The sequence below is a fragment of the Eubalaena glacialis genome, chromosome 1 (assembly GCF_028564815.1).
Source record: "Eubalaena glacialis isolate mEubGla1 chromosome 1, mEubGla1.1.hap2.+ XY, whole genome shotgun sequence".
Classification (NCBI taxonomy): domain Eukaryota; kingdom Metazoa; phylum Chordata; class Mammalia; order Artiodactyla; family Balaenidae; genus Eubalaena; species Eubalaena glacialis.
Genome location: NC_083716.1, coordinates 124,438,805 through 124,458,730, shown reverse-complemented (window position 1 = coordinate 124,458,730; position 19,926 = coordinate 124,438,805). Strand labels below are relative to the sequence as shown.

Genomic DNA, 19,926 nt, shown 5'->3' with positions numbered 1-19,926 from the left:
AACCTTACCTGGCAGACTGACTAGTGCTCTTACAACAGTCTCTTTCTTTTAAAGGTAGATTAAATGTGCCCAACTTTGGGGGACTGGTAACCTTTCTTTTTGAGAGGTATATGTTGTGAGATCTCCTATAGGAGGAAGTGTTTGCTAGAAGTCCAGTAATTTTACAACTTTTGACCCACAGTAAAGGGCTACATTTTATCTTATTACCTAGTAAACAAACACCTGGCATGTCTGACTACACTTCAGGAAATAGTCTGTAATACTTGTGAAGAATTCTGATCCTCTCTTCAATTTTCCTTTTTTCTAATACTTGTTGTAAACCACTAAATAAATTTCACAATTCACCACTGGGCTGCAACCCACAGTTGGGAAAGTACTACTTTAAGTAGGGAGTTCAGAGAGAGGTGTATGAACCCTGCATAGCTGGGGAGACGCTGTCAGCCGGCCGTATCACTCCTCCTGCTGGGAGACCGGGCCAACTGGGTTCCCAGGCCGCGAGATGCTTGGCTAACTTGACCTTAAGCACTGCTCACAATCCCCTTGGCTCTGTGAGGCTCCAAGGGTGAGCTGGCCAAATCCTGCCACTTGTCTACATTGTTCTTCCCCAGCCCTAGCCTGAGCTGGAGAACAGAGCCAGCAAAGACTCCATGGCTCCCACGAGCGGCTCTGAGACTAGGCTTCATGCACAACTGAAATAAAACCTACCTGAAAGGCAGATTGCAAATCACTTAAGAATTATATTGTGCAATTTCTTCCACATAGAATCATGAATTGACAATCCCTAGCTCACTGGGATCTTTAACACTGAAGTCTGTTACTCAGGCGGGAATGGGGTTTTATTCAAATCTACAGGTAGGCTCTTTGCTGCAGGTTCCCTCCCCCCAAGCAGTATGGGCCCTCCGGGGTGACTGCAGGAAGCCCCATTCACCTCCTCCTCCTCCACCCTCATCACCTGTAGCTTTGACTCAGCCAGGCATGGCCACCTGCAGATGAATGTGTAACAGGCCCTGTGCACAGAGGGCTGGCCCCGTCCCCAGCACACCTGTCATTTAATCACCTGCTCAGATGTCTGCCAGGTGACTCCAGAGACAGCAAACAAAGCCAATCAGCAGTCTGTCTCCTAACCACTGCGCCATCTGCCTTAGTTGTTGGAATCCTTTTCGTTTTTTGAAACACCTGCAGTAAATAATGCCACAGTCATATAAGAGTTCAGTAAAACTGAAGTTCAGGCCACACACATTCTTATTTGGATAAGTAGTTAAAAAAAAGAACCACTCCCACAGGAAGATGGGCCCCTGGAGCACCAGACTTCATTAGTCACTTAATAAAAGCTTCTTGATGGGGATAATTCCTTCCCTGAAGAGGGCAGCTTTGAAAAACAGTTTGGTTTTTTCAAAATATGTTTGCCTCCCTCCCGTTTGTTGGGGAATCAATTTCTCTTGCCCTTGGGCCTAAGGGCCTCACTCCCTAGTGATCCAAACTGCATTTCCCTGCAGAAGACCTGACTAGACATTTTTCCAAAGAAGACATACAGATGGCTAATAGGCACATGAAAAGATGCTCAACATCGCTAATCATCAGAAATGCGAATCAAAACAATGAGCTATCACCTCACACCTGTCAGAATGGCTATCATCAAAAAGTCTACACATAACAAATGTTGGCAAGGATGTGGAGAAAAGGGAACCCTGTACACTGTTGGTAGGAATGCAAATTGGTGCAGCCACCATGGAAAACAGTATGAAGGTTCCTCAAAAAATAAAACTAGAACTACCAAATGATCCAGCATTTCCACCCCTGGGTATATATCTGGAAAAAATGAAAACACTAATCTGAAAAGATACACGCATCCTAATGTTCATAACAGCACTATTTACAATAGTCAAGACATAGAAGCAACCCAAGTGCCCATCAACAAATGGATAAAGATGTGGTACATATATATATATACACACACACACACATGCACACAAAACGGAATACTACTCAGCTGCAAAAAAAAAAGAACAAAATTCTGCCATTTGCAGCAAAGTATATGGATCTAGAGAATATTATGCTTAGTGAAATAAGACAGAGAAAGACAAATACTGTATGATATCACTTATATGTGGCATCTCAAAAATAATAAAAATGAATGTATATGCAAAAGACAAACAGATTCAGACATAGAAAACAAACATGTGGTTACCAAAGGGGAGAAGGACAAACGAGGGGTATGGGATTAACAGATACAAACTACTATACATAAACTAGATAAGCAACAAGGATATATTGTATAGCCCAGGGAATTATAGCCATTATCTTGTAATAGCTTATAATGGAGTATAATCTGCAAAAATACTGAATCACTGTGCTCTACACCTGAAACTAATACATTGTAAATCAACTATACTGCAATTTTTTAAAAGAAAACACATTTCCCTATGAATACTGGGAGTCAGGTCCTCGGGGCTGAGGCGTATCTTCCTCAGACATTTAATTCTAGTTTCTTGGACTTTGATATGGAGAGCAATAGAGGAAGGTAGGGAAACGGGTATGAGTAAAGATAATGAGGTCACCAGCCAAAGGGTGTGTTTTGGTCCCCAAGTAATATTTTAAAATATCTGTAAGGCCTTACAAAGCCATCACATGGCTTCTGGAACCCCTGGACCTATTACGTGTTTTGCCACAATTAACCAAGGTCGTTCTCTCCTTAAAAAAAAAAAAAAAAAATCCTAAAGACACAGATGTAGAGAATGGACTTGAGGACACAGGGAGGGGGGAAGGATAAGCTGGGACCAAGCAAGAGAGTGTCATGGACATATATACACTACCAAATGTAAAATAGGTAGCTAGGGGGAAGCAGCCGCATAGCACAGGGAGATCAGCTCGGTGCTTTGTGACCACCTAGAGGGGTGGGATAGGGAGGGTGGGAGGGAGGGAGACATAAGAGGGAGGAGATATGGGGATATATGTATATGTATAGCTGATTCACTTTGTTATACAGCAGAAACTAACACACCATTGTAAAGCAATTATACTCCAATAAAGATGTTTAAAAAAAAAATTCCTGACAACCCTATGACGACTCCCAACTGAGTATTGTGTCCAATGAAAACAAATACCTAATAGAGGATTTAGAGATTTCCTGCCAACTGGGCTTTCTTCCTCTTGTCTCCTGGTCTCCTGTTAAATCAAGGTGATTTAACAAAATGAAACCCACTGAGAGAAAGTCACTGCAAAACTGAGATATTCAGTGAATCTTCATAAAAACTGCTCTGCCTCAAAGGTTTTCCCAACCACTACCACTGTTGGTTTTTTAAAAAAATCTTTATACTACTTTAAAGGAGAGGTCAGTTTTGCTGCTAATTTTCAACGTGCCTGATCAGAAGGAATATTACAAAGCTGGATTTGGATACCCCACCCTGCATTTGGTTCTAATACCTGGCTTGGGACATGGTTGACCGTCTCGATGACTAAGGTGTACCCAGTGAAACAGGCAGATTGGCAGATTCTCTGCACCATGAAACCAGGCCAGTTAGTGTGATGAAATATACACGTAAACATGCTTTCACTTTCTAAAGACAATGTTTCTGACCCACATAGAAACATGAACTGGTGAAGTCGACTGACTACTCCCAGCCACCTACACCTTCCTGCTCAATGTCTTCTAAGCAACAGAATGAATCCATGCCGACTGAAAGGAAACAGTTCCTATAGTGAGAAAACTTTTCAAGACTGGAAGTAAGCCAATCCCAAACTCATTAGTCCTGCTCCTTTTTCCAACTAAGGCAATAAAAACATTTAGTGAGTGCTAGGCACTAGGTTACTCACTGGATCCTTAAAACAATCCTGAAAGGTTTCACTCCCATTTCACAGGTGACGGAACTATTAGGGCCTTTACACAACCGTTCTGTAGCCACACAGGTAACAAGTGTTAACAGGAATCAAAGCCCGGACTTTGCCACTAAATCCCATATTTTTAATCATTTTGCTAACATCATCTTTTGTAAAACTCACGATTTCCGAAAGCTCTGAATCAACAGAAGCTTACTTATTAATTTATTTATTTTTACCTAAAAGGAATAAAGCTAACGTTTTAGTAGCAGACTGAAACTCTACGCATTTCACAACCAATTATCCCAATATCATATAACCCTTAGGTCTTGTCCCAGAACTCAGCCACTTCATTCCCCTCTTGGAACTTTGAATATTAACTAAGAACAATTAAGAAATAAAATGTGCTTTATGCTAAAGGAGGCCTTATTTCAGGATAAACCGGAGGAAAAAAATTACATAATTTCTGGACTGATTCCAAAGAGTGTTTGCAATATAGTGAAAATAAAACGAAAATTCAAGTTTTAGTCAACTAAATCTAATGGACCACCTCCTAATATAATCAAAATGTCTACCAGCAGCTAACAGCAAAATATGTGAAGCAAAAACTCATAGAACTAAAAGGAGAAATATACAAGTCCAGAGTTATACTTTGAGTCTTCAACACCCCTCTCTCAATAATTAATAGCAAGTCTAACAAAAGAAAAATTGGAAAGCACAAACTACCAACATCAGGAATGAAACGGGATATTATTACAGACTTTGCAGACATCCATGGAAATTAAGAGAACACTGTAAGCAACTCTACACAATACAGTTAACAACTTAGATGAAATAGGCCAATTCCTCAGGAAACACAAACTACCACAACTCACCCAAGGTGAAATAGATTATTTAAGTAGTCCTAATAACTTTCAAGGAAATTAAATTTGTAATTTTAAAAGGCTTCCAAAAAGAAATCTACACACCCACATGATTTCACTGGAGAATTTCACTAAATGTTTAGAGAAGAATTAACAGCAATTCTACACAGTCTTTTCCAAAGAGAAGAGAAGAGGATGGAACATTTCCCAATTCATTTTGTGATATATCACCCTGATACCAAAATCAAAGACAGCACAAAACAAAACCTAAACCTACAGACCGATAATAGTCATGTAATATAGATGTAAATATCTTTTAACAAAATATTAGCAAATAGAATTCAGCAATATACTTAAATTATACACCATGACCAATAAGTTTTATTCCAGGGATGCAAGGTTGATTGAATATTTGAAATCAATTAGTGTGATCCACCATATCAATAGGTTAAAGATGAAAAATCACATGATCATATCCTTTGATGCAAAAAAGGCATTTGACAAAATCCAATACCCATTCATGATAAAAAATGTTAGATAAATAGAAATAGAGCAGAATTACCCCCAACTAAATGAAGAGAATACAAAAAACACCCTATAGCTATCACTGATGGTGAAAGAATGAATGCCTTCCTTCTAAAATGGGAAACAAGACAAGAATGTCTATTCTCACCATTCTTACTCCACATAATGCTGGAAGTTATGACCAGGGCAATAATACAAGGCAAGGAAGTAAAAGGCATACAGATTGGAAATGAAGAAGTAAAACTGTCCCTATTTGCAGATGACATGATTGCTTATGTAGAAAATTTCAAGGAATCTAAAAAAAAAAAATCTAGAATAAGCGAGTTCAGCAAGGTCACAGGATGCAAGTGCAACACACATAGACACGTCAATTATACTTCTGCATACTAATAATGAACATGTGGAAACCAAAATTTAAAAGACAATACCACTTCCAATCACTCAAAGAAATTAAATACTTTGATGTTAATCTAATGAAACACCTATGAGACTTGTATGCTGAGAACTATGCAATGCTAATGAAAAATCAAAGGAGATCTAAATGAATGGAGAGACACACTATGCTCACAAACTGGAAGATTCAAATAGCACGGATGTCAATTCTCCTCAAAATGATACACAGAGTCGATGCAATTCTTTTCAAAATCCCCACAAACAGGATATAAACAAAATTATTAGAATATTTTTATGCAGAGGCAAAAGAACTAGAATATCTAAAAACAATTTTGAAAAATAAGACAGTGGGAGGACTTTTGTCTGATCTCGAGACTTAAATAGTTACAATAATCAAGCCTGTGTGGTATTGGCAGTAGTCATATAGATCAATGGGACATAATAGAAGAAACAGAAATAAACCCATACAAATATGCCCAACTGATTTTTGGCAAAGGTGCAAGAACAATTCAACGGAGAAAGATAATCTTTTTGACAAATGGTGCCAGAGCAACTGGGCATCATAGGCAAACAAAAACCAAAACATTCTGGCTTATACTTCACACCTTATATAATTAACTCTAAGTGGATCAGAGACTTAAATGTAAAACTGTAAAACTTTTAGAAAAAATAAAATCTGTAAGCGCTAGGACTAGGCTTAGTTTTGGCACCATAATCACAATCCATAAAAGGAAAAACTGATAAATTGCACTTCATCAAAATTAAAAACTTTTGCTCTCTGAAAGATCCTGTTATGAGAATGAAAAGACAACCTACAGACTGGGAGAAAATATTTTCAAACCACAAATCTAATGAAGGGCTAATCATATAGAATATATAGAGAACTCTTAAAACTCAATAGTAAAAAACCAAACAATCCAATTAGAAAATGGGCAAAAGACACAAAGAGGATATACACATGGCAAATAAGCACATGAAAGAGATTTAATATCATTAGCCTTCAGGGAAATGCAAATTAAAACCATAATGAGATAACACTATATAGCTATCAGAATGTCTAAAATAAAAAATAATGACACCACCAAATGCTACTGAGGATGCAGGGAACTGGATCATTATGCATTGCTGGTTGGAATGTAAAATGGTACAGCCAATCTGGAAAACAGTTTGACAGTTTCTTAAAAAATAAACATGCAACTCCAACACAACACAGCAGTTATACTCTTGGGCATTTATCTCAGAAAAATGAAAACCTATGTTTACACAAAAACCTATAAATAAATGTTTACAGCAGCTTCATTCATAATAGCCAAAAACTGGAAACAACGCAGATGTCTTTCGATGGGTGAATGGTTACCCACACTGTGGTATATCCATACAATGGAATACATTCAGGAATGAAATGCATTAATACACACGGCAACCTTGCTGAATCTCTAGAGAAGTATGCTGAGTGAAAAAAGCAAATCCCAAAAGATCACATACAGTATGATTCCACTTATACAACAATCTTAAAATGATAACCTTACAGGAATGGAGAACAGATTAGCAGTTGTCAGGGGTTAAGTACAGGGTGGGGTGAGTGAGATTGAAGTAGCTGTGGCTGTATTAGAACAACACGAGGGATCCTTAAGGTGATAGAAATGCTAATTATCCATGTCAACATCCTAGTTGTGACATTTTATCATAGTGTTACAAGATGTTACCACTGAGGAAAACTGGGTATAGGGTACAAGGGATCTCTCTGTATTATCTTCTACAACTGCATGAGAATCTCCATTTATGTTAAAATAAAAAGTCTAATTTAAAACCACATAGGAAGAAAACACAAATGAGTGTTTAAATGATTGCAGGGTGGAGCAGAAATTTTAAGAATTTTAAAAAAAAAGGATAAAATTATAAATGAAAAGATTGATACATCTGTCTGTAAAACCCTTCAAGACTTTTTCTGGTCAAAAATCGACCATAATATTTTCCAAAGTGAATCTAAAAACTACAACAAACTAGTGAATATAACAAAAAAGAAGCAGACTCACAGATACAGAGAACAAATTAGAGGTTATAAGTGGGGAGGCAATATAGGGGTGGGGAAGTGAGAGCTACAAAATATCAGGTGTAAGACAGGCTACAAGGACGTATTGTACAACATGGAGAATATAGCCAATATTTTGTAATAACTGTAAATGGAGTGTAACCCTTAAAAATTGTATGAAAATTTTTTTAAAAAACTACCATAAATCATTCAGTGGAATACTAGGTTGCCATAAAAAGAATAAGGGGGCTTCCCTGGTGGCACAGTGGTTGAGAATCTGCCTGCCAGTGCAGGGGACACGGGTTCGAGCCCTGGTCTGGGAAGATCCCACATGCCGTGGAGCAACTAGGCCCGTGAGCCACAACCACTGAGCCTGCGCGTCTGGAGCCTGTGCTCCACAACAAGAGAGGCCGCGATGGTGAGAGGCCCGCGCACCGCAATGAAGAGTGGCCCCCGCTTGCTGCAACTGGAGAAAGCCCTCCCACAGAAACGAAGACCCAACACAGCCATAAATAAATAAATAAATAAATATTTAAAAAAAAAAAAACAGTTAAAGAATAAGGAAACTCTTTATGTACTGATAGAAAAAATGAAAATCCAAAATCTAAGAGGAAAAAAAATGTTTTGGAGGAGTACAGATATTACTTTGTCATTTGTATAAAAAAGAATACAGAAATTTATAAATATGTAATATGTAGAAAAAAAGTCTAGATATTGGCAACAGTGAGTGATTTCAGGAGGTGACAGGAGGGCAAGTTTGGAGAGGAGACACCTCACTGAATGAACGTCCTTTAGTATTGTCAAATCTTAAACCACACGAATATATTACTCTCCGAAAAAGAAATCAATTATTAAACAATGGTATCAGAAAATACAGTTACATCTCCAAAAGTTTTAAAAAGAATGTTAGCAACAAAATCTAATAAAGGATATTGTAATATCTGTCATATATAAATATATAAAAATCTTTATAAATATCCTGTTAACCATTAAGAAAAGTATGCAAAGAGCATACCGCAACAAGAGAAGCCACCACAATGAGAAGCCCGCACACCACAGGAAGAGTAGCCCCTGCTCGCCGCAACTGTAGAAAGCCCCAGCACAGCAATGAAGACCCAACGCAGCCAAAAATAAATAAAATAAAATAAATAAATTTATTAAAAATAGTATAAAAAATTAAATTCAAAAGCAAAAAAGAAAAAGTACACAAAGAGCATAAAGGTGATTTTCAGAAGTTGAAATACAAATGACTAATAAACATGCAAAACAATATTTATCCTGATTAGTAATAAAAGATATGTGAATGAAAGAGAGGCCATTTTCCTATCAAGTCGGCAACAGATTTGTAAAATAATATTTGATGCTGGCAAGAATGAATAAACAGAGCTCTTCACCGCTATAGGAATGTGAGCTAAAACAACAGATAGGAAGACATTCGAAGCAACTGAAATGACCAGAGAGAGAGATGTTTCAATATGCAGAATGGCATATCCTTATCCTGGACTATTAGACAGCCACTTATGATGACTTTGAAAAATGGCATTGGTTTACAATGTTCATGATAAAATAAAATAGCAGCACATAAAATATCCAAATTTTGCCAATTAAAATTTTATAGCTCTATAGTTTTGAATTTGATTACAGAAAAGCAATAAATACTTTGAAAAATAATTAAAACCTGGTGTTTCATTGGCTTTTGCTGGGGCTCCAAAGATGCTGGATTGAAATTCAAGAGGCTTCTCTTACCCTTTGGGTTTTCTCTCAGCTCTTGAAAGTTCCCTCCTTAAAGTGAGTTCTTTTCTTCCCCTGTTGCCTCTATCAGTGGCAACTGACATTAGCATTCAATTAGCTTCAGAGACTCCCCCTAACACAGCCATTCTGGGATATGGAATCCTCTCCTTGCCCATTGAGCTTGTCAATCAATCAATCCATCCATCCATCCATCCATCAGAGGGGAGGAACCCAGAGGGATGGATCTTGAAGTGCAAAGGAACAGCAAAAAGCAATTTATCTTTTTAATTTTTTTTGAATTTTTGAATTTTATTTTTTTATACAGCAGGTTCTTATTAGTTATCCATTTTATACATATTAGTGTATATATGTCAATCCCAATCTCCCAATTCATCACCCCCCAACCTGCATCATCCAGGCACTGCTTCCATTTTGGCTCCCATGTCTGCCTCAATGCTAAGTGGCAAGTGGTTCTAATTACCTTCTTGTCACTCTGCCTGCCAGAGGGCCTGTCTGCCAACCTTGCTGGGAGCTTGGCACTCTGTCCTTGTACAAATGTTCTGCTTGAAAATGCCTGGCCCTCTCTCCTTCCCTCTCTTTCCACATCACTCTGAAAACTTCTCGACTGCTTTTTTTATTTGGGAATCCAAGGTGTCACTCAACAAAATGAGAAACCAGCAGTGAATTGGGTGATCACAAAAGCCTCCATGGTTAGCTACTGCCATGGAAGGGGTGGAGGGGTGGGAGGCACAGGAAAGAGGAAGAGATAGAGGCTTTTGAAGTTCCTCCAAAATCTTCAAAAATAACCTCATTTTCCAAATTTCCCAACATAATCTGTCTCTGTGCCTTAGCTAGAGTGCACTTCCTATCTGGAAACCTCAGACCTGCCTCTGAACATTTCTGAAGGGTTAGTGAGAGTAAGAGGTAGAGCTACAGCCTTACACGTGGGCGGTAGGGGACCCACGACTAGACCTAACAGCCATCTCTTGGGCTGGTGGGAGAAAAGGCCCCCATTTCAGTTCTATAGTGGATGCCATTTTGGGCTTGATCAGCACTCTTTCTTCTGGTGACAGAACCCACATCTTCCACCTAGGGAACCACCTTGACCTGAGTCCATCTCCACTGGGCATGTGACCCAGTCCTGGTCAGTGACGGAATCTCATTTCCTTGGCCAAAATGATTCAGGGCTGGGTTGATGATCCCAGGCAGACAAAACACAATCAATTCTATGGTTTCTTCCCCAGGACCATGAGGAAAAGACTGTTTAGGCAGGACAGCTAACTGGCAGAGTCGAAGCCTCCTGTTGGGGGTGGCCATTCTTGCTTCCACCTGGGCAAACAGCCTGAGAGAATTGTGTCCGATAAAAAGCAGCCTCCTATAGACACCTGGGATCCTTGAATCAGCCAGACGTGAACTTCTATTGTAAATCTGGCTTAGAATGAGTTCTGTCTCTCTTGCAACCCAAAGAGCTTTGACTAATAAAGGCTCTCAGAAAAAACAACTAACCTATGGGGCCACTGTGGTGTCCCAGTTTGATCTGGACAGTTAGGCTGGGAATCAGAGGGAAGAGCAAATTCATAAGCTGGTGTTGACTCTCCTTTGTACATCCAGCCCCTGGGGGACTTGTCCTAGAGTTCTACGGAGAAAAGACTTATCATCACCAGCGGGTTCAGAGAAAAAGGTGCTGACGCAGGTGGCCAGCATGGCTTGGGGGCAGCTGAAGCAAAGGGCAGAAAGGTCCATATGAGCCCATCCAGGTTGGAAGATCTGAGGTCACCAGAGTAGCCCATACCAGGCACCATGGAAGGCAGGGCAGGAAAGAAAGGTACCCCAAGGTAGCCAGGAAGGCTGAAGGCCAGAAACACACATAAGCTCCCCCCAGGGATTTGTGGACTGAGTTCTGGCCAGGGAGAAGCTGGGGGAGGATTTAGTGTTTATGACTCTAGGTACCCGCCCACCACCCCTCACCTGTCATTTTGGCTTGTCCAGCCCTGAGTCAGAGGAGCTTCTCCCAGCCCTCAAGCCTCAGCTCCAATTCTTCATCCTTCCTAGGAGTTTGCAGGCTATTCCAGGACTCATAGATCTTCTATCTTCTCACCTGGGATCGGCTAGCATTTAGCATCGGTGCCATGATTTAGCACTTAATTATACTGACTTGCATCAAATGCTCTGCTCTTTACGGGCTTAATTTCGTCTTTTCAAAGACAGACTGAAAGTTGTTTGAAAACCAGGCCTCTGTTGCCATTGCTTAGGCGCTGCCTACACTCCCCCACCCCCAGCCATGCACTTAGTAAGCCCCACCCCCCCGGCAAGCCCCGAGCATCCACTGATTAAGATTCCACACCTCACTTCCTAGCCCGCATTTACAGTCACTTACATCCAAGGACAAGGGTGGTGCAACTTCAGTTAAGACACCCACCTGTTTGATTGCAATTGCCCATTCAGTCTACCTGCTTCTCTTTAGAGTTTTTCTTCCCATGCAAAGATATTTATTCTAGGACCCTGCGATGAATTTTTTTTTTAACCCCTGATTTGCTACTCTCACAAACTGCAGAGAGGGCTTGGGTTATAGACTTAAAAAATTTTTTTCACCTGACCAGAAGCAGAATGATCAAATTTTCATGGCAGAGTGATGTTAATTGAACCATCCTGAATTTACATACCAACATGTGACTCTTCTGCGGACAGGCACTCCAAAGGTGCCTCATCTGCTCGGTGATAGGGTAGATTCCTATCGTCTGTGCAAGATGTCCATTCAGAAGTTAGCTCAAATTTGGACACTAGGGGGCTTCCCTGGTGGCGCAGTGGTTGAGAATCTGCCTGCCAATGCAGGGGACACGGGTTCGAGCCCTGGTCTGGGAAGATCCCACATGCCGCGGAGCAGCTGGGCCCGTGAGCCACAATTACTGAGCCTGCGCGTCTGGAGCCTGTGCTCTGCAACAAGAGAGGCCACGATAGTGAGAGGCCCGCGCACCGCGATGAAGAGTGACCCCCGCTTGCGGCAACTAGAGAAGGCCCTCGCACAGAAACGAAGACCCAACACAGCCATAAATAAATAAATAAAAAGAAAAAAGAAAAAAAGGGAAAAAAATTTTTAAAAAATTTGGACACTAGGAAGACAGTCTTTGTTTAATCATGTCTTATTGGGAAAATAAACGGGGGATGTAGAGAATGGAATGGGGGTGAATGAGGTAGTGGGAATTTAAAGTGCCAACTTAAGATTATTTGGGCAAAATTCATTCATTCATTCAGCAAACATTTTTGAGCTTCCACTCACAAAGCACCCAGCACCCAGTGAGTAGAAGGCCTGCCCTTTGGTGCTTGTGAGACAGGCTGGGACCTGGGACCCTTTGCTGCAGTGCTTGCACCTGGACAAATGTCTCACTGATCAACAAAATACAAAGAAACTATAAGAGACGAAAAATAACTGCGTGTGTGTGCATGCACAGTTGGGCAAATTATGGACAACAAGATACAAAAAGACCAAAAAAACTCAACTGCCACTTCTGAGGATCTGGGAGCAAAAGCAGGGCACTGCACATGCGCCCTGCACTCAGCACCACCAAAGGGGTGGGCAGACCATCTAAGCCCCCCCTCTGACCCGGCCCCTGGACACACCCCTACCCTCACCCCACATAAGGATCCAGCTTGCCCCACCTCAGGGAGCGAGCAAGGGAAGCTGTTACTTGTTTTTGCTCCCCCCTGCTGCAGCAAGGGCCCCAATAAAGCCTTGCCTGAATTTCTTGTTTGGCCTCTGATCAATTTCTATTGATTAAGGACACGGAGAACCCTGGTCGGTAACACCTGCAGTAAATGTTTACTACAACTATGATTAGGCTCTGGGAAAACAATAGCCCCTGCCCTCAAGAAGGTTCAAGTCTACTGCTTCAGGAAGTGGACTTAAGGAATATTCTAGATTTAAACACAAGGGTTCACTGTGCCCTTGGGAGGGCTGTTTCAGAAGTAGGGAAAGGAGAAGCCACACTACTGTGTGGGGAGAGGAGAAGGGGTGTGGAAGGAGAGCCAGTCAGTCTGGACAACTCTTTCCATGGAAGAGAGGAGAGACCCAGCTAGAGCGGGACGGGAACACTGGTGGAGGAAGGATGGCTTCTTTTTTTTTTTTTTCTGTGAGACAGAAGAAACCTGATGGAAAAAGAATTACTGAGAAAGAGCCTGAAAGTTCTGGGAAGAACGGATGGTTGATAAGGTGATACTACAACCACCACCACCCCCCCCCCCACAGAGGCAGGAGGGAAAAATATCAGAACTAAAAAAAAAAAGATACAAATGAACTTATTTACAAAACAGAAATAGACCCACAGACTTAGAAAACAAACTTATGGTTACCAAAGGGAAAAGGGGGGTGGGAAGGATAAATTAGGAGTTAGGGATTAGCATACACACACTACTATATATAAAATAGATAACCAACAAGGACCTTCTATATATATATAGCACAGGGAACTCTACTCAATATTTTATAATAACCTATAAGGGAAAAGAATCTGAAAAAGAATGTATGTGTGTGTGTGTGTGTGTGTGTGTGTGTGTGTATAAAAAAACTGAATCACTGTGCTGTACACCTGAAACTAACATGACATTGTAAATCAAGTATCCTTCCATTTAAATAATTAATTAAAAAACCAAAAACAAAAGATAAATATGGACCAGAACCAGAGACACTAGAGGGAATGTAAGGAAACAAGAATGATGAAAACAAGCAAGCAGGGCAGCACCACTGGGGGAGAGGAGGATGTGAAGGTGGAGAAACTACAGAGGAACAGAGATGGAGCCTGAACGGGGAGGATTAAGTGCCAGTGACGCAGGTGGGCAGCGGGGGGCCTGGAGAATCAAGGTGCTCATGGAGGTACCAGCAGCAGGCTTCCTGGAGAAGACAGAACCCCAACAGGGACAGAAGAGATAGAAGGGACATGGAGTAGAGCAGTCAGAGCCTGGATGATGCTGGAAAAGAGAATGTCCTAGAGCCCCGCCGAGCCAAGGAGAAGACAGGAGAAGGGAGGAGGGCACTTAGATGGACCACAGACAAGGAGGAAGGAAGAAAAAGCTGGACGGGCAGGGGACAGGGCAGGCAGGCTCCCGGGGAGTCTCAGTGAGGCCCCTTAGAACCGACTGGAGACAATGGTCTGATACCCACACCCCAGTCCTGCTTTGAGGCCCAAGGTGGAATGGAGAGCCGGCCCCAGGGGAGGGCGGGTGCCCCGGCGTGGGCACGCTCTGAATCTAGGCCCCGCTGGCTTCCAGGGCTCGGCCCCTAAAGCTGAAGGACCCCGTCCCTGACAGGCTCCCCAGCCCCCTCTCCCCACCACAATGCCTGTCCCAAGTGGGGTGCAGCCTCCAGGAAGGTGTGACCCCAAGGCTCCGCCACGGCCTCTGCAGAGCCGGCAGCAAGCAGGCCGCTGTGGGCTCCACGCATCCATCAAGCCGGCAGCCGGCTGAGCTGGAAATAGGGAGGGCTCAGTTACAGGGGCCCCGGCGCCCGTGCTGACTTGGCAATTCACGCTCAAATTATTTTGATAGATTCCAGGCGGAGCAAACTACAGGAAAAGCTCCAGCTATCTCAACTGTTAAAGCAGAAGTCAGGCCTACCAACCGTCTCTCTTCTCATTCTTTTTTTTTTTTTTTTAAACATCTTTATTGGAGTATAATTGCTTTACAATGGTGTGTTAGTTTCTGCTTTATAACAAAGTGAATCAGTTATACATATACATATGTTCCCATATCTCTTCCCTCTTGCGTCTCCCTCCCTCCCACCCTCCCTATCCCACCCCTTCTCTTCTCATTCTTTTTAATTATTTTACCACTTGCTCACTGCAGCATAAAGAGAGTGAATATATCAAGAAATAGTCAAAACTGCCACTTACGAATAGCAAAAACTTACAACATGCCAGGTGCTATGCTAAATCCATTAAATAAACCAGAGCAACAGCTCTCTGAGGTAGAAGTTAACCCCATCGCACAGATGATAAAACAGAGGCACCCGGTTTGACGGACTCAAATCACACCACCAGTAACGGGCCAGACTTCCACGGTCTGTATTCCCGCATTAAGCCGTCAGCAACAGACAAGCCCTTCTCCAGGGAGCCTGCCCAGCAAGGGTCCTGGAGGCTCCTCAGAGGTGCGCAGGCGACTTCACCAGAGCCGGGGGGCATTTCACAGTCACAGAGGTGCCGTGCGGGTTGAGCAGGGCATGCTCTCAAAGGCCTCTCTGGACAACTCGGGCCCGGGACCACGGTCTGCTTCTGGCCTGGGCCTGTTAGACAGCAAGAAGCCTGGAAGCAGGGCTTCTCAGTTTGACAGATTTAGCAGCTCCGTGACCTTGTTAAGACCTAGGTTCCTTGTAACACTGCACTTCGTAATTCTCGTCATAGAAATCTATGCCCTGGGCATGGATACTCACAGTCAGAAGATAGCTGCGGCTCCAGGCATCTCATCCTTGCCCAACAACTCCAAACACCAGGAAGGGGAAAGAAGGACCATCCCTTCTTAAAGGGAAAGGAAACCTTTTTCTAAATTTCCTCCATCCCCCGTCCCTGCGTTCTCCTGTTACACTGGCCAAAGTGGCATCATCTGCCCAACTGTAAATCAACCACAAGCAAGAACTGAAATACTACGATTGTATTAGATCCTTAGACCAAGGATCCTCAGTCCTGGCTGCACATTTTAATCATCTGGGATTTTTTTAATACCCACTCCAGACCAATTAAATCAGAATTTCTGGGAGTGGAGCCCAAGTATCAGCCTTTTTTTGAAGAACTCCTCAGGTGTTTTTAATGAGCAGCCAAGGTAGATAACCACTGTTTGGACGAACCAAGTTTTACCACCTGGTGCTGGGCCCGCTGCCTGAGGAAATTCTGGGCTCTGCAGACAGGAAAGCACGTGGATGGAGGTGGAGGCCGGGTGGGTCATAGTCAGTCCCACGGGCAAGACTCAGAAGGTATGAAACACAGGACAGGAAAATGTTCACGGAAAGGAAAGGGGATTAGAGGGAAAGCTGAGGGAGGAGAAAACCATACACTAGGACCAACGAGTGTCTACTTGGGAGGGTATCACAGTATGCAGGGCCCCAACGTTTATCCTAAGCTCCTTCAGGAGCAGAAACATTGCAGAAAGGTGGTGGGCCATGGGGGAGGGTAGGAGTAGCAAGAACTTTAGGACAGCAGCCCTAGGGAAACACTTCTTAAGAAATAAGAGAATACTGAAAAGAAACACTCCTGGTTTTGAAACACTCTATGGCCTAACTTTACCTCTGGTCTCCTAGGAAACTCATCCAACTGTATGTGCTCATAAAGACTCTAAATGGGACAAATGCCTCTGTTGGTTCATAGAGAGAGTCCTTAAGAAGACTGTGACTTGAGAGATGTTTCTCTATGGGTATCCTTTCACCTTTCTTTTCTCAGTCTCTCTTATTGACAAATACCAGTGGTATCAGCTTTGGTTGAACACTGCAATCACCTGGGAAGCTTCTAAAAACTCCCATTGCCTCAGCCAATCCCCACACCATGTCATCAGAATCTCTAAGGGACAATCATAGGCATCAATAGTTTTTAAAGCTCCCCAAGCGATTCCAATGTGTAGCCGAAGTTGAGAACCACTATCCTACGTTCAAGATCCAAGTAAACTTGATCTGAGTATGTTCATTAAAAAAAAAAAAAGTTTCACACGAGAATTCTCATCAATGAATCATGTAGTTGTTGGAGAGTATACCCCCGAAGCATTAAGTTTGTAAGACTGGATGGAAAGTGGTGCCACCTGCACCTTTTTTGGACAATGCAAGATGCCTTTTTCAAAATGATGCTGATAGCTACCAACCTGACACAAGCCTCAGAGAGAAGTGGAGGCAGAGGTGGGAGTCTGTAGCCTGCCTACTCAGGACAGGCCCTAACGCAGGTTTGACATCTGTTAACAGGGTAGCATAAAGAGAAAATTACTTTGAACACAGGATGCAAGGAGAAGGGCATGAAATGCCATTCGCGATAACCCCAAAATTTATAATAATTGAGCCCATTAGTCGTATCCGTTTATTATTTGTAATGCCACTCTGCATGTTTCCAGGGAGGGGTGGCCACCTTTTGAGGCAACTGGGGTCACTCAGGCAGCTGGGGAACTTGGGGACATTCATTTGGTGCAAAGGCAGCTGGGCCCTCATTGTCAAGGAGTTTAATCTGTAAACTCACGAACGCTGCTGCTTTCTCTCCAGCACAGATAATCACTTTCATCGGGGGGAACTCCCACTTCAGCCACTTTGGGTCAGCTGGGAGGATAAATAGCTTCCTGACAGGTTGGGTTTCCCGTCTTCTCATAGCAATGGATTTTTTTTCCCCCAAAGTAAAAAAGGCTCCGTTCGGGGCTGTGGGAGGATAAGCCGCAGCCATGGATCTGACACTTTATGTTAGAATCGCTGGGGAGCTTTTACAAATCCTGATGTGGACGCCAGGCTGCATGCCACACCAATTATAGCAGAATCTCTGGAGGTAGGACCCAGGCCCGGGGCACTTGTTGAAGCCCCCCAGGTGATGCCAACATGCAGCCAAGTTTGAGAACCAGTAAGCCAGGGGCGTGATCCCCAACCCCCCAGGCTACCATTAGGATCCCCCGAAAGCTTTTTGTTTTTGCCACAGTGCACAGCTTGTGGGATCTTAGTTCAATTCCCCCCCTCCCCCGACCCCTGGAACTTTTTAAATTACCAGTGCCAGCATCCCTCTCCCAGAGACGCTCATCTAATTGGCCTGGGGTAAGGCCTGTGCGTCGGGATTTTTGACGTTCCCCCAGGTAGGACACAAACAAGCAGGAGAATGAGAAGCACAGCTGGAGGGTGGCGGCTGATCACAGCTAGATGGTGGTCAACCTCACTGTGTCTTGGCTCAGCTCAGAGTCTCCCAGGGAACTTGGGTCGAGGCTTCATCCTTCCCTGATGAGCCTGGGCCCCTGCCTGCTTTATTAGCACTCCTGGTGATTCTCATATCCATCCTCACAAGGTGGTGGAGGCACGGTCCAGCCAGATCTCTTTTTGTGAGATGTGTGCCCCTGAGCAGTTTCACATGCCTGAACTTTTGTAAGCTGGATGCTAATTTTCAGTGCTAAGGGAAGCATCCATTTGAAAGACTACCATAGCAGAGAGATCTTCGGTAAAATTAAGAATCTGTTTATAGTCACCCACTCTCAACACGTGGCCTGTTTTCAAACTCCACGTTCTGAGCTAGTGATGCTTCTTTGCGTCTGTGTTTGCATTCCTATGGTCTAAACTCTCCTTTTAAAAATGAGCTCCAGGGCTTCCCTGGTGGCGCAGTGGTTGAGAATCTGCCTGCCAATGCAGGGGACCCGGGTTCGAGCCCTGGTCTGGGAAGATCCCACATGCCGCGGAGCAACTAGGCCCGTGAGCCACAACTACTGAGCCTGCGCGTCTGGAGCCTGTGCTCCGCAACAAGAGAGGCCGCGATAGTGAGAGGCCCGCGCACCGCGATGAAGAGTGGTCCCCGCTTGCCACAACTAGAGAAAGCCCTCGCACAGAAACGAAGACCCAACACAGCCAAAAATAAATAAATTAAATAAATAAATAAAGTCTTATTTTAAAAAAAAATCATAATCCAATTTGAGTTTGAAGGAAAATACTTCAGTGGCGGCATGGAGGATGGATTTGAGGGAGAAGAGACAAAAGCCGTGGCTCTTAATGTTGACTGCACATTGGAATCCTCTGGGTCCCACCTCCTGACATTCTAACGTAATCGGTTTGGGATGTGTCCCGGGCATCCTAATTGTTCAAAGTTCTCCCAGGGATTCGGATGTGCAGTAGGGGTTGAAAGCCACAGGTGTTTGCAGAGTAGTCAGGTGGAGGCGAAGGCAGTAATCTGGGTGGTGGAAGGAAGGTACAGTGGTTCACATACTAGGGCAGCAGCGGAAGGGGGCAGAGGACACGACCACTGCTAATGGCAGGGGAGGCAAGGAGAGGAGACGTGTATAACTCTCAAGTCTGGGGTTGAGAGAAGGCGAGGGTAGAGGTATGATTCACCTAGAGTGGGACTCAGCAGGAAAAGTAGGTTTAGGAGAGAAGAGGAAGAATCAGGTCTATTGGAACAGCTTTGGGTAACTGTTTAATAACCGTAATTTATTCATTTTTTTCCTTTTTATTGCAGTATAGTTGATTTACAATATTGCATTAGTTTCTGGTATACAGCAAAGTATTCGGTTATATATAATCTATATATTCTTTTTCAGATTCTTTGCCATTATAGGTTATTATAAGGTATTGAATACAGTTCCCTGTGCTACACAGTAGGACCTTGTTGTTTAGGAAAAATCAGTTTTTAGAATGTGAGACACATACAAAGATATGACCAATATAGAAATGGGGCTGGAGGGCTGGATTCCTGTCAACAGTAGAGAAAGAGAGGTTCAAGTCCCAGGTGTGGGTGATACACCAATGGAGACGAGTCTATCATACAGAGGGCAGTAAGTCAGAAAGAGAAAAACAAATATGGTATACTAACGCATATATGTGGAATCTGAAAAAAATTGGTATAGACGATCTTATTTACAAAGCAGAAATAA

General features: G+C 43.0%; 1 protein-coding gene across 1 annotated transcript in view; it reads right to left on the bottom strand.

Moving 5' to 3' along the window:
• Positions 1-19,926, bottom strand: part of GPR39 (G protein-coupled receptor 39) — a 236,502-nt gene that overhangs the window by 81,237 nt on the left and 135,339 nt on the right. The window lies entirely within an intron of this gene.